Source organism: Symphalangus syndactylus, chromosome 23 (assembly GCF_028878055.3).
Source record: "Symphalangus syndactylus isolate Jambi chromosome 23, NHGRI_mSymSyn1-v2.1_pri, whole genome shotgun sequence".
Lineage (NCBI taxonomy): Eukaryota > Metazoa > Chordata > Mammalia > Primates > Hylobatidae > Symphalangus > Symphalangus syndactylus.
Genome location: NC_072445.2, coordinates 45937184 through 45952954, shown reverse-complemented (window position 1 = coordinate 45952954; position 15771 = coordinate 45937184). Strand labels below are relative to the sequence as shown.

The 15771-nt window shown below is 45.6% G+C and overlaps 1 protein-coding gene across 6 annotated transcripts in view; it reads right to left on the bottom strand.

Moving 5' to 3' along the window:
- RIPOR2 (RHO family interacting cell polarization regulator 2) overlaps positions 1-15771 on the bottom strand; it is a 139241-nt gene that overhangs the window by 100051 nt on the left and 23419 nt on the right. Inside the window, exon 1 of one of the 6 annotated variants that reach the window (XM_063632706.1) lies at positions 5652-5802. The exons of 4 other annotated variants lie outside the window; for them this stretch is intronic. The gene's annotated coding sequence lies outside the window, so the exon portion shown is untranslated. Of the gene's footprint in view, positions 1-5651; positions 5803-15771 lie in introns of those variants that run through there. One more of the 6 variants, XM_063632709.1, reaches the window with a different exon arrangement.

Here is a 15771-nt window from a genome sequence, read left to right as displayed (position 1 = left end):
CGTGCCCAGCTAATTTTTGTATTTTTAGTAGAGATGAGGCTTCACCATGTTGGCCAGGCTGGTCTCAAAGCCCTGACCTCCAATGATCCACCCACCTCGGCCTCCCCAAGTGCTGAGATTACAGGTGTGAGCCACCGCACCCGGCCAGTGTATAACTTCTTGAGTATAGGCTAGGCAATGGCTCCAGTAGCCCAGTTTTACAATGTACTTTTCTTAGGTGTTCCAAAAAGCTCAACCTAGAGTGTGTTTCCTTATCCTTCAACTTAGAGAGTGTTTGGTTGGCCTTCCTGACCCAACAATCCTGTAACCCATTTTATTTTATATCTTTTCTGCTGAGTAGATTCTATTCTCTGCAACTGAGCCCTGATGAATGTTGGATCACCTGTGGGTGTCCATCACCTCAGCTTCATCTCTCTTTTTTTCTAAGCTCCACTTATTTCTGAGGATGAAGCATCACCGAGACAACTCTAAATTAGATGAGAACTTGGGAGGATACAGATCAAAATGGCTAAAATGCTGCCAATAACTTTATAAACTAAAAATATGGCACTGCAATTCAAGGGTTACAGCCGGTGGTTATCTTGGAATCTTCATGTAGGATAGGTTAACCTTGAACCTCTGCATATCAGCAGGGCAACTAGTGTGAGTATTCATTAATTGGAAGGTAGATTGTCACAGCTAAGGCCAAAGCCAAGTCCTTCCAGGACTTCATATGTAGCAAAAAGTAGAGAAATCAAGCGTCATACTGGAATTGATCTCTTGGGAGTTGCACTAGCTCCAGGAGCTCCAGGAAACTGTCACTTTGAATTTATTTCTCCTAGTAGGAGGAGGAAAATCACGTGTGCTTTTAGCGTTTCTCTGCCTTGCTTTTGTATTTCTCAGGTACTCTCCCCACTTTCCTGCCCTTGCCTTCCTTCCAAGAGCTCTCCTGGAAGCCAAGGTCAGAAGGAGACAAGCTTGAAGAGAATGGAGTCATTGTTTCTTCATTTAACATCCAAAACAATTTGTCTGAGAAGGAAGAGATCACTTCCAGGGGTAGAGGTAAAGGCCAATAACATTAAACCCAAAAGTGAAGAGGCAAATACAAGAAAGAATTAAAAGACACTGTTGTTTTTCTGTACATAAGGTTGGTTTTCGGTGTGGTCATTGGCCAACCTTGTTCTAGTAGCATCATCATTAATAGTAGCCTTGTTTCACAATTGTTCTTATCTGACCTTCCTTGCAACACATGCCTTTTGACTGTCCCTAATTTTCCTACCTTCAGTCTTGATCTTAAATCTAGGTTCACAGTCAGTTAGTTAATAGTTGATACCTACCATTGGGTAGGCAGCATGCAAGTCCCAAGGATATAGGAACAAACAAAACAGACCCTCTGTGCCTTCAGGGAGCTCACAGTCTTCCTAGTCTTTTTGTCTGGTAAATATTCCCTTTTCCTTTCCATTTACCTGTAATCTTAGAATAGGCACATGAATGAAATCTTCACTGACTACTCCAATCACAGCCTTCTTCGTTTGACCTCTTATAGTCCTTTTCTCTAGGGTGACTGTATGATTGCAACACTTCTGAGTGAAAGGTGGTGCTATTAATAATTATGCTGCAGCAACAGGTGTCTATGGGGCAAACCAGGACATCCAGTCACCGATAGCACACTATCCAACTCAATTGTGCTCCTCCTACTTCTCCACCAGACTGTGCTCCCTAGAAGGTATAATCAATATCTTACACTTTTTCTTTTTCTTGAGGGTCTCACTCTGTCACCTAGGCTGGAGTACAGTCGCATTATCTCTGCTCACTCCAGCCTTGACCTTCCAGGCTCAAGCAATCCTCCCACCTCAGCTTCCGGAGTAGCTGAGACTATAAGCATGCATCACCATGTCTGGCTAATTTTTCTTTTCTTTTCTTTTCTTTTCTTTTTTTTGTAGAGATGGGGTTTCACCATGTTGCCCAGGCTGGTCTCAAACTCCTGGGTTCAAGCGATCTTCCCACCTCAGCCTTCTAAAGTTCTAGGATTACAGGCATGAGCCACTGTGCCCAGCCAATATGTTATACTTTTATATTGAATGAGATGTCTAACTTTGTCCAGACCTTAGAATAATTGCCCAGTAAACACATGCTTAAATTGAAACAAAAGTGGGATTCTCCTAAATTATATAACATTATAGACTTGAACTTAAAATCCACCTCAGAATTAAAAATGATTGCAAATCAGTTTTAGAATGCTAAACGGTGTAAAAAATACTTCCTTTGAGACTCCTCTCTCCTTGGTCTGGTAGAGAACTCATTTTGATCTAATGGAACACAACATAGAAATATTGCACCTCATTTGCTTTCACTGTTGAAAAAAATCTAATTTCCTATTTAATTAATGTAATGAACTTGTGAAAACATTCATCTCCTCCACACAGCACTCATCAGTGTCATGTAAACAATGCACAATAAAATAAATTGGAGCAGCTTCTTTTCTTCATAGTGTTCCGGGTTTCCTTAGAGGGAATTAAATCCAGCACAGGGCCATGTGTAAATGATCTTTTTTCTAGATAGCCTGCTGCACTCAGGAAAACATGTATTATTTTTAGGGAATGTTTCCAACCTAAGTGAGATGACTTTGTTTTTGTGACCAAAAAACAAAACAAAACAAGACAAAAACGTGGACCATGAACCTAGAGAAGAAGTTGGTGGCTGCAGAGAGGAGACACAGAAGAGGGAAGAGGACATGTGAGGGTTTCATGCTTAATTCACTGGAGATACATGATGCATTGAGTGATTTTGTTCAGTTGAATCAACTTGAAGGCTTCCATATGCATAACAGTGAGGTTCTCGTTTTCAGGGGGAAAATGTTGTTTCAAGAAACTGCCTACAAGTAAATGAAATGAAGAAACGAAGCTGAAAGAAGGGCTCCTTCCAGATGAAAAGGCATGTACTCATGATCATTCTTCTTTTCTGAACAGATCTTTATAATAATCACATTGCGGGGTGTTTACATGACAATTGCTTTATGACACCATTCTGCACCTAGGTTTGCCTTTGGGGAGCCAATTATGAGCGACTGGGCTATCTGTACCTCCTCTTCCTACCCCCACCCCACCCCAATTCCCTTGCTCCATTGTCTGTTTTCAGCTGGTATTCTTTTCTGGTTGAATGGCCACAAACACAAGCTGTCTATCTCCCCCAGCTCATGGAGCTCAGCTTGGCAGATGAATATAAGCCTGGTAAAGGAGCCGTACACAAGCACGAGGCCCTGCTCACAGGACCACTGGAGCAGGAAGCCCAAGTAGAAAGTCAAATCTGCCATTGCCCTGAGGAGCACCCATTGTGTAAATAAAATGGACTTTCACTTCTATCACCACTTCCTCCCAAGAAAAGCAAGGAACTGTTTTTAGACTTCTGACTTCTTTTCGGAATGAAAACAGATAATCCATTGAATGCAATAAATGATTAAATAAAACTCTGGTTTGCAAACCCTTCAACCCAAGGGACTGTTGTATGTACAATTCGGCCATTTAATATAAAATCTGAAATCTGTGCTATTCACCCTGCACAGTTGCCTTTGTCTATATTTTAGTCTCTTGACAGAGGGATGAACCAATAATCTGTGAATTAACACAAAATGTAACAGAGAAGTGTCTTGGTTATACTTAGAAGTGGGCATGTGGTTGGTATTACAGTTGGGCTGTAGGGTTGTAGTAGGGGTGTTTCCACTTTAGTGACCTCAGATTTAGGGAAGGACTCTTGGCAGTCATTAGCAGGGCCCCAGGTCAGTGGGTATGAATACTAAAGAGAAGAATTTTTATGTGGGTTTAGCTAACAAGATCCGCAGATATAAATATCTCCCTCCACCCGCCCCTAGCCTCCTTGGCTTCTCCAGGTCAACCTTGGTTGTGTCCCTTCTCTCCTGGAAATAACTTCACTTTGCAGTTAACAAAAGGAAGGAGAGCCATTTCTGGAATTGTGTTTGTGTAATCAGAATTCTATGCAACTCCCTAATGCATGCTTTCGGTTTTCCTTCTCTCTAGCTTGGTATTTCTTTATATTTATACTGAGGATAAAATATTTAAAGTGAAATCTCACATTAGAGTGTCAGAGGAAGAGAGGAACAACAGCAATTGGGGGGTCCTTTGGAAAAGCAACATATGCAGTATGTTTTCGCTAAACAGTTTCTCCAATGTTCAAGTTTTCAGATGTTTGGATGCAGTAAATTTTTGGACAGGCAGATGCATTACCTTCCCCCGGGGGAAAAGACACAATTTGACACGATTGCAACTGAAGGGGAAGCTAGCACAGAAAGCTAATCCTGAGTGCTGGGAGATGGGGGCTTCAGATAGGGGCGTTCCTCAAGCTGCTGTTACCCTAAGTTGGCACATCCCTGCAGTTTGTTCCTACAGAAAGATAACTACTGATGCTTCCTAATTAACCACTGGAGAATAGCCATGATGGTGCTGGTTCTCGGAGAGTTCATGGCTGACATCCCCTGCTTGTGACAGCAGCTAAAATACAATTTGATGAAGGTAGATGGTGTGAGTGGGCAAGCTCAGAGGCTGGTCCAAAATGGCTGGAGGAGCAAGGGGAAGAGGGGAATTGAGTGAGTGGGAATATCCGGTAGGGGAGGGAAGGAGATGGGTACACTCTCAGAGCAAGACAGACCCGATAGAAAACAAAAGGGAAGAAATGATTGTGTGTCAGGTAACAATCGGGCAGACGCTCACACAGGATGCCCAGTCCCGTAGAGATGGCCAAGTACAAATTTTTCAGAATGGGGGCAGTGATTAGTCACAATCCTAGACCTTCTACCAAGCGTGTGGACATAAGAGGGTAGGAAGTGGGGAGTAGGGAGGAAACAGCCCCAACATATATTTTAAGACAGTCACAACTGTTTTCCCAGATCAAAAGCTTGAACGTTTTTCCTCAGTCACTCAAGCAACATGTAGGTATCTCCAAGACAAGGACCTACGAGCCTACCAATCTCACTCAGCGCCACCCCCATCCCAGCGGAATTAGCCCGGTTCTCCTGCTTTTCCACTTGCTCTCTCGCCCTCCAGGGAGCTGTCACTTCTCACAGCGCCTCTGCCACCTTAGCACCTGATGACTTCTGCTTCTCTAATTTCAAAATGCACCTACTCCCTTCGAACGTGAGGGATCTCTATCTGCTGCCCACTGCCCTGTGAGAGGGAGCTAGAAGGTTATCGTCTGGGGCAAGAGAGCTGCACATGCTCCGCTTGGCCAGCCCCCTCCCACGCCACGGACACCTGCTAGGGTGCTCCTGTCCTCAGGTGCATCCCCTCCCCCCATCTTTCCAGACACAGGTCGGCATCAAAGCAACACATTTTTTCCTTTCTTGCCCCTCTTCCCAATTCTCATCCTCCCATTCCACCCGGCCAATTTGGAATTCAGACACGGTAAGGAACGAGCCGGTTCATAGTCCAGCTCAATCGGGCAGCCCGGGGGCAAATGAAGACCCTTGAGACTGCCATCCCATCCCTGAGCTGGATTCCCCATAGGCTCTGCGAGTGCCGGAAGTCGTTCCGTGCCAGGGGGCCACCCAGGACTCCCATCTGGGGGCGCTCGCACACACACCCCTCCCTGACTCCCGGGGCCCGGCGCTTCCTCGCCCCAGAAATGTCCCAATCCCGGGCAATGCTGTGGGCCCCTCTAACCTTGGCCCGTTCCTCCACTCCCCAGGGCATCCTTCAGTTCTGCTTGCAAAAAGTGCGCGTGCCCCTTTCGCTCAGCAACTTCCCGACCGTACCCTGTGGGCTTCAGATGCCCGAACCCACCAGTGTGGTGGAAGCTGAGGACGCTCCGGTTTCAACGGCTGCTTAGCATGCAACGCTCATTCAAGTCGAGGACACCCCTCCCCACACAGACCTTACCGCGTTGTACGCAAAATCAGAAGCAAAAAAGGAGAAATGAAAAGGTGAACCTACCTAACGACGACGGCTCCTGGTCATGTCAGGGGCACACTCAGGGTTCTCTGGCATATAAAAGCCTCCGCACCAAGGCAATGCCCGGAGCTGCCCGCACCTCCGGCTTTGCACACAGCCTGAGCTCGCTCACTTGGGTGAAGGGGACCCCGGGAGGCAGTAGGGTGGACGCGAGCTGTCCCCAGCGCCAGCTGCCCTGCCGCGTCCGCTCGCAGCAGCTGCGGCGCGCGGGGTGAAGTTGCGGGGCTGGCGGGCGCGAGGGTGGCGGAGCGCGGAGCGAGAGCGGCGGAGCGGGCGGAGGGGCGGGAGCCGTGAGGAGGGGGAGGCGCGGCGCGGGGGCCGGCGGCGTCACTTGTGCTGGGAGGGGAGGGCGGGTGGAGACAGCTGCTTGACAGCTACTTCAGCCCAACTCCAGGAGGCTGCGCTTCGGTGCCTGCTTCCAGCTGATCGCCGGCACGCCAGGCTCCTTTGCAAGAGCTGGCGCGGCAGCTTTGGAGTGATCCCTGGAATCGCGCCGGGGAGCAAGCCCGGTGGATCCAGCGCGCTGGAGGGAGAGGGCAGAGGAAAGGAGCCGAGGCAATGAAAGGCCCTTTCAGCTAACCTTTTGGGATCTTTCATACAGGCTGGGCTGTGCATTGAAAAAAATGAGGCGGTGATGTATGGGGTGGGGGCGGTGTGGGGGCGAGGTTGGTTGTCCACCGCAAGGGTTGTGCTGGAAAGCCCCGCTGGGGAGGGCTGCTTTGTAGGGCACTCTCTCTACCGGGGCTGCTTTGGACACAGTTCTCACAAAGATGGCAGAAAGAGAATTGTTTTTTATTTTGTTCTGGTGGATTTGAATGATAAAGGTTTCCTTTGGGAAAAGCATGGGTCTGCCTGATAGACAGACATTCCCAAAAAGGGGGCTTTTGGAGTGGAAACTGTATGGGACTGGGAGTCGACAAGGACCCAGGGAAAAGGTCCTGACTCAGTCTCCATCCTTACATAGGGATTCCCTGCTATGCCTCAGTTTCCTCATCTGTTAAGTGATCATAATGAATAAATTGTGTATTTAGAATATGTTAACTAGAATAGTACCACAAGCCACATCCTCTCCCTCACACACCACTTGAGATTCAGTCACCTTGTGAAAGGATCTGTAAGAATCAGTGAGCTGAGACGTTAGCTGAAAGGGAACATCCTAGGAGATGCGTCAACATGGGAAACACCCACATCCAGTGGTGGTCTGGGCACTGCATCCTCGGGCTGGAATACAAGCAGCCAGAACCATCGCCTGATAAATTGTGTCATAACTCACCTAGGAATACAACAGAAACGGCAAAGTCGGCTTGATCCCCAGAAAGAACGCCCAAGAGCATGCCTTGGTCACCATGTCTTTGCCTTAGACCATGAAGAGTAGCCTGAGCAGTTCCTTGGCCTGAGCCCTCATTACAGCTTCTACCCTTCTTCCAACCCATAAAGTAGTTTCTGACAGCACTTAGTCTCCTCATGTAGGCATTCCTTTGGAGGAGAAAATGTGTTGACCACATGGCATGGATATGTCAGGGAGCCTGGCAAGTTATTTTTCATATGATTTTAATATTGGGATTCTGGTCAATACATGAGTCTCCGGAGAGTTTCGTTGACTTGAGTCTGTCCTTACACTGCTGAACACTACTGTTTATCAACTATCTTATATTGTAGGCTCCAGAGCAGATATTTTACAAGCATTGTATCCTTTATTCCTGATTATAATCCTCCAGCAGGTGTTATCATGCCCATTTTATAGATGGGGAAACCAAGATTCAAGAGACTTCATATGGCTTGTCCAAGATGACACAGGTTAACCAACTTTAGATACACATGCAAAACCTGGGTTTGGACACCCACAAACATGGGCTATGGTGATACTATCCTGTCCCAGATCCTCACCCTTCAGAGGACACAACTAAGCTGTGCCTGGACTCCTGAGCTGCAGAAACTGTGAGATCATAAACATGTGTTGCTTTAAACGACTGTTTGTGACAAGGGGTTATGCAACAAGAGATAATGAAAATATCTACACCACAGAAAGAATCATCTTTAAAAATATGACCTGTACTGTGGTCACTCTGCTGCTTGAAACTGCATTGGTTCCCCATTTGGAGTATAGAGCAAAAGCCAAACTCCACACCAATGCTTACCAAGCCCCTTCCAGTCCCTCCAGCCTCACTCATGCCTCTCTCTTCTCTCTCCTCTCAGTTCCTTATACACTCCAGGCCACTTCTCAGAGAGGTCTTCCCTGGCCACATCTTTAAGTACATCCTGCCCCCAACAGTTATTCTCTTTCTTAATGCCCTGTGTTTTTTTATAGCACCAACTGTAAATTGTAAAGACTTTACTTGCCTCTTTGCTTATTTCTTGTCTTACTAGACTGTGAGCTCATAGGGCAGGGCCCATCTCTGTCTGATTTACAGTGCTCCCAGCATAGAGCAGGAACTCCATAGCTACATACTGAATGAAAGATGGATCACCCAGTCATTCGGAAGCACCCCTTCACTCTTACATTGATCCTTTTATTTCCCTTGCCAACCCCACCCTGCAAATTATCTGCAACCATGTAGCTTTTGCCCATTTCCAAATAGCCACATCTATTCATTAAGATCCAGTTTAAATACCTTAATCTGCATCCATTTTTCCAAGATCACTTGCCTCCCCCCGCTTTTTTTGCCCTTTCATTTCAGAGCTTTTATAGCACCTTAGTTTACTCTCCAGATGCCTAGCGCCTTCCACCTTGTATCATGCCTATTTGTGTAGAGTTGGATGGTTCCAAACATTTCTCTATTTACTGGAGTCTGGAGAAAGAGACCTGGAAAGAAGTACAAATATGCAGTAGAAGTTTGGGGAGAACTGGGTAAAGCACTACTGCAGATTAGCACAGTACTAATGGTCTCATAGGATGAATCTGGAGGGAGAAAGGCCTGACACCCACCATGGAGCGAAGCCAACTGTATTTCCCCACCTTCCCACTCCCATCACCTTCCTGACTCAGGAATGGCACTGTTGTAAGTGATATATAATATTTTATGAGAGGGAGGGGAAGAGGATGAAAAGAGAGATGAGGCAGATGATGTTAAGTACTTTACAGACATTATCCCACTGAAGCCTATCATCTCTTTCCCATAGCTGCCTCTACTTAAAAGATAAGACTACTGATACTCTGAGAAGATGAACAAGTAACTTCCTGATGATCACAAAGATGAAGCTAGTGTTGAAAGTCAGATGTGATTCCAAATCAAGTGCTCTTTTTACTATAGCACATTCCACTCCCACCCCCAACTTCCCCTATTGGGCTGAGGGGTATTTTGCTGAGGTTTGGGCATGACTATGGGCATGACATGAGTGTGTGTGTGTGTGTGTGTGTGCGCACATACAGAGCAGAGACCAGAAAGAAGCATGGAGTGGCTCCCCAAGCTGCTGCCTTTAGAGATTCCATGAGGTTGCCCCACTCAGTGCTGTGGATTTAGGACTGAAGCTCTAAACAGGAATGAAGAGGGCATAGTGAGCTGCATCTCCCCTTGAGCGAGCTTCCTTAGGAAGGGAGCAGAACGTGTGGAGTAAGGAAGATGAAGGGCCAATGCAGGCCTGAACTGACTGCATTAGACTGGAAGCTCTGGGAATTGGGATCTGTCCTCGGAGACTTCATAGACCCCACAGTTCCTCCCACAGAGTACCTCCAGAGAGCAGGTACATGTGTGACTGAGGGACCAGGCAGCACAGATCTAAACAACCACAACACATTGTGTATTGGATTGCCTGGTCCAAATCCCAGAGATTAAGATCATATAACCCAATAAAAAGCCCACACCAGGTCTCCTAGAGCTTAGTCTAAAGGTCTTCACACCACCTCTCCAATCACTGCTCCTGCTGTGGTCACCAAAGTCTTCATTCTTGGGTAGTTAATTTCTGCTTGTGCCCATTCTCTCTCTTGTAATGCTGTTCACTTCCTTCTAGGTTCCTACTGTCCCTTAGGCAGGATTCTTTATCCCCAAAACTTCACTGAGCAGAGCACTCAGGTATCTTGACCGGGTCCTTTTAACCTCATCCAGGGAAACAGTGAAGCCTAGAGCTTGACAGGCATTGGGGGTGGGTATCCCCACCCCCACCCATGAGACACTTGCATTGCTCTTTCAGGCCAATGAAAAGGAATGGTTGTTTCCAAAGAAGAAATCCTTTAATACAAGTCAGGGTATTTCCCCCCCTCATATATAAATTTTAAATTGAAAACACCCCTAATGGCCGGGCATAGTGGCTCATGCCTGTAATCCCAGCACCTTCGGAGGCCGAGGTGAGTGGATCGCTTGAGGCCAGGAGTTTGAGACCAGCCTGGCCAAAATGGCAAAACCCTGTCTCTATTAAAAATGCAAGAAATTAGCCGGGCATGGTGGCAGGTGCCTGTAATCCCAGCTACTCAGAGGCTAAGGTGGGAGGGCTCTACCTGAGTCAACCCAAGAGGCAGAGGTTGCAGTGAGCCAAGATCACGTCACTGCACCTCCAGCCTGGGTGACAGAGCAAGACTTCGTGTCAAAAAACAACAAAACAAAACAAAACAAAACAAAACAAAACCTAAGTAGTAATAATAGCTATTATTTCAAGAAATAATTGAGTGCAACCCAGGTGCCAGGCACTCTGCTAAGGGCTGGAGACAGAGGTAAGCCCAGTAGTCGTGAAACCTGCCTTATAGAGTCTGGTGATGAGGACAATTGTAACTCAGTGGGATGGTGTATTACTAAGGAGGCAGCACTATGGGTGCTATAGGAACTGTGATTTTTTATACCATAAAACAAGGTGTTTGAAATTCAGCAGCACTGAAAATGGCCTCTTTTAATAACTGAACTGTATCTCATTCTCCTCTCATGAGCACTTTTTAAGCCAGTGTGTGGTTGAAGAATAGACTCAGCCAAACAAGTCTTATTGTTCTTACTGTCATCAATCAATCCTAGTAAATACACAATTCATCAAAAGAAAGCAGAACAGCAGCCAAAATGCAACCAATTTAATTCCCCGACTTACAGCTTCACATATATAACAAAGAATTTAGACCATGCCTGAAGAACCACTGCTGTTATGAAGTAAATCGGTGCTCTAGGTCTAATCAGAAGGTCACTTAGAGATTTGGTTGTACCTACCAACCCTTATCTATCTATCTATCATCTATCTATCTATCTATCATCTATCTATCTGTCTGTCTACCACACAATTTTTTCTGCATTCCCTGCAGAAATAAAAAACCATATTTCTGTACTACCTGTGTCTATTGTTCTGGTGAATTTTGGCTTCTACTCTTACAGCTGAGTAGTCTTAGAGAGAAGTAAGCAGATACAACAGAGGTCTAATTTCTCTTTATAACTGTGATGCTTCTTATCCACATGAACAGCAGATCTAACAGCCTTGAAGGTCTTCACTCTTATGACCTTTCTCTACAGGCACTTGGTCACCCAGATCCAAGGCCAAAATATGGCTTAGAATGCTGCCAGTTCTAAGATTTTTGCACTCCTTTCTAATAGCATAATCTTTTGGCCTCCACATTACTCATGTCTACTGAATTCTTCATTTGCTGCTCTGACCAATCTTTCTCCCTCCCTCTCTCTGTACCTTTTTTTTTTTTTTTTTTTTTTTTTGAGATGGAGTCTTGCTTTGCCACCCAGGCTGGAGTGCAATGGTGGGATCTCAGCTCACTGCAACCTCCACCTACTGGGTTCAAGTGATTCTCCTGCCTCACCCTCCCAAGTAGCTGGGATTACAGGCACCTGCCACCACTCCCAACTAATTTTTGTATTTTTAGTAGAGATGGGGTTTCACCAGGTTGGCCAGGCTGGTCTCAAACTCCTGACCTCGTGATCCACCTGCCTCAGCTTCCCAAAGTGCTAGGATTACAGGTGTGAACCACCGCGCCTGGCCCTCATCTCTCTGTATTTTTGATTTTCTAGCTTATGAAGTGCATAAGAATCACCCTGGGAAGGAATTTAACATGCAGATTTTTAGGTCCCCCTCCTTCCCCAGTGTTGTTTTAACAAGCACACTGATGGTTCTGGCACAGTCATCTCAGAATGCACTTCAGGAAACACTGGTCTGAACCAAGTCCAAATAGGCATCCAGCTCCCTTGGCACTGCAGTTGCTTCCAGAAGCCTTCCCAGCTGCATCCCCGCCACTCTGCCATGCAGGCTGTCAGCTCTGGCTCTTCTCACCCTGCATCCAGGGAAGAGTCCTGGAAAAAGTCCTGGACTCAGAGTTGATGCCTGAGTTCTATTTCAGTGTTGCCAATAGAGAACTCAGTGGCCTTTATGGACCTATGTCCTCATCTATCAAATGAAGGGTTGGACAACCTGATCACCAAGCTTCTTTTGGCTCTAACATTTGACAATTCCTGCTTCCACCTTTTTCCTCAGGCCATTCCTACTGCCTGAAAATTCTCTGCTGAGCCCTTGCCTATCACTTTTCCTCCTACCTTTAATGTTTGGCTCTAAAAATCCTGCCTGGCCTATGAAGCCCTGTTCAAATATTACCTCCTTCATGACACTTTCCTTGGCCATCTGTGCTCTACCTGAGTCCTCTTGTAAGTCATCTGTCCCCTGAGTGCAGACTCAATCACACATCTTCCTTTTGTTGTAGCTATTTAATACACTTCTCCTCATTGGTTTATAAGCTCTGCGATGTCAGGAACTATGTTTTGTGCTGCATATAGGATAGTAACCTCTATATTAATGAGTGTAGTGGATAGCCAATAAATATTGACTAAACGAGGAATGAGAGCATACACTATCCCTGCTGGTTTCTGCCACCTTTTCCCCTGGAAAAAGAACATAACAAGCCTGCATTTGTTGGTGTCTGAACTGTACTATAAAGCATATTTCAACCTGACGAGTGACAGCTGGGTCTTGCTCACCACTTTCTGAACTGCTGAGAGAAAGACCCTGTTATCCTTTGCCTGTGTCTGGCACCCATGATACGGTTCTCAAGGGAGTGGACATCTCAGGCTGTTTCCTTGCCATTGTCACACATATCTGCTTGCACAATGAGAAACTTGTTTGGCCAACACCCTCAGCATTTTAGTATGTCCCGAGAATGAATGTCCTGGAGGTTCAGAAATCAGTCCCCTGTACTTGGGCAAATTATCCTGAGCCTAAACCTCCTCTCCACCCCCACTTCTAGCTTCCACACCAAGTGACCTGTAAGGCTGCATGGGTAGACAACAATCAGTGAAATGTTCAAAGTTGATAGGAAATAAAATATCCTCTAAATATAGCAGTCTCCTTCTCTCCAGAAACTTGAGATTGGATTTCTCATATATTATTATTATATTATATATAGAGATCATTTTCTGCAATAATATAATCTAGGCCAGCAGTTCCCCCAACCCTTTTCTTTGTTTCAAGACCCATTGATACAATACCATAATCTAGAATAGTCTTTTTGAATTTTTGGTCCCAAGACCATTTTATGCTTTTAAAAAATATTGAGGACTTTGGGGACCCCTTGAAAGGGTCCTGGGAAACCTCATGAGTCTTTAGTTCATACTTTGAGAATCAGTGATCTAGACTGACAAAAATGTTGGCAAAATGTTAACTTTACAAATTTGTATAGTTCTAAACCCCATAGGCTGAAAGTAAATGGCATACATTTAATCAATATGTATTATTGCATGAAGATATTAAAATCAGTATAACATGATTCAACGCAGTTGTAGAAGTGATTGGAAAGTATCAATATCTATGTGTAAGCACAATGCTAAGTACTTGATACGTAATAGGCTTTTTTTTTTTTTCTTTTTTTCTTGAGACGGAGTCTTGCTCTGTCACCCAGGCTGGAGTGCAATGGCGCGATCTTGCCTCACTGCAACCTCCACCTCCCGGGTTCAAGTGATTCTCCTGCCTCTGCCTCCTGAGTAGCTGGGATTACAGGCGCATGCCACCAAGCCTGGCTAATGTTTTGTATTTTTAGTAGAGACGAGGTTTCACCATGTTGGCCGGGCTGGTCTTGAACCCCTGACCTTGTGTTCTGCCCGCCTCAGCCTCCCAAAGTGCTGGGATTCAGGCGTGAGCCACCGTGCCCAGCTGTAGTAGGCTTTTTTAAAGGTTCTAAGTTGACTTTCACTTCACAATATCTTTCCTTTTTCTCTCATGATCAGGGGAAACATTAAAAGAAGAGATGTATCTGTAAAGGTCCTCCAAGGTGATTTATTTATTCTGTGTCCCTGGGCCTGATGCAGTCCCTGGTTTGCAGGTTATCCCGTGTTGCCCCTTTCTGTCCATCTCCATCTTCTCTCTCCTGGAGGGCTCACCTGTAGGGACCATGTCAGTGGCCGCCCTGTGATGTCCAGGTGGGTCTGGCCACTGGGGATCCCCAACAGGAGATGAAGGTGAGGTGAGAATATGCATTCCCTGGCTCCTCCCTATGAGGTCACCTTGGACCCCAGTATCTCCTGCATCCCCATCCCCCTTGTAACTTGTCTCATTGTAAATAAGCTTCCTTGAATTATTCTAACTTGAGGGAGCCGTCAACTTCCTGACATTGGCTTGATTGATAATCATTAATCATTACCTATTATTGAAAATTTTAAAGTTATCTGCTTTTATCCAGTCATTCATATTTTAAAAATATTTCTTCTTCAGGTAGCTCCTTTAATTTAATTTAATTCATTTCTCTTTCCACTGTAGGCCAGTGATGTTATTGCACATAATCCTGTTTAATTATTTTCCATCTCCCTGCCCCTACCTATGCAAAGATCTTCCCAAAGGTTAGTTCCTCTAGTTCCTCCTTAATTCTTAAAGTTGGGACCATTAACTTCAGGAGGTAATTTTAGGAGGAATTACAGGCCCAGAAGCCCTATTGCTTAAAACTTTGTCACTGACTGTTAATCTTCAAAATCTTCATGGACATTACCTTGGAGCCTAATTTATATTTGGAACTGAGGTCTCAGCAAGGTTAAATGAGCTGTCACTACTACTCAGGCAAAGCTAGAGAAAGCTCTAGAGAGTCTCAAGGTAACTTAAAACACAAGGGAACACACTCTGAAGCCATAACTGAGACTCCTCCTGGCTGTGCTCTATTCCTTTCTCTCATACTTCTGCTCCCAGGCTCTGAATCCAGCTGCATGCTAAAAAGGCCTGTGCCTCCTCTGTAAGCCTGGAAACCATTAGATACCCTAGCTAGCTCCAGGGTCTAATGCCTCTTTCCTTCCTAAGTCACTCTTTCACAGCCTGCACCTCCCCCAACTAACACACATTTTATGCAAAATCAGGATACTGGATACAAGATTCATCCCCATGGGCCCAGCACAGTTTCACTTCGCAGAGGTGAAAGTGGAAATCCAACTCCTGCAGCACAGCTTGCTCAACCCACAAAGCCTTCTTTGGTAGCAGGAACCTGGCCCCACTGCCCCTCTTTCCTTCTTTGCTCACATAGAATCCACATCCCTGGCGGCTTTGGAGAGGAGCTGTGACAACAGGATAGAGTGCTGTCATCCTCCATAATTAGCCAGGCTAGCAAGACTGCTGTAATATCACTATGTTGACAGTGCTCTTGCACCTAATAAATTATTCACGCCACCGAAGTGTAATCGCTGTCACGTTCAAAATAGGTCATTCACGCTAAGGCTGCTGGAGGTGAAAATTTCACAGCAATGGTAACAAATCCAAGAGCTTTGGTTTAAGCAAATCTCCAAAGAAAGTGGCTTCTCCAAGCAATCCCATATTAAATATCTTTTATTGAATCCTGGCTATGTTTTCATTAGCAGCAGCAAGAAGAGACTGAAACAGCTGTCTGCTGGCAGGAGTGAGAGTTGGGGGATGGAAGGCTATATTTCAGCCTCTTCCTTTCCTGACCCTCCCCCAGAGA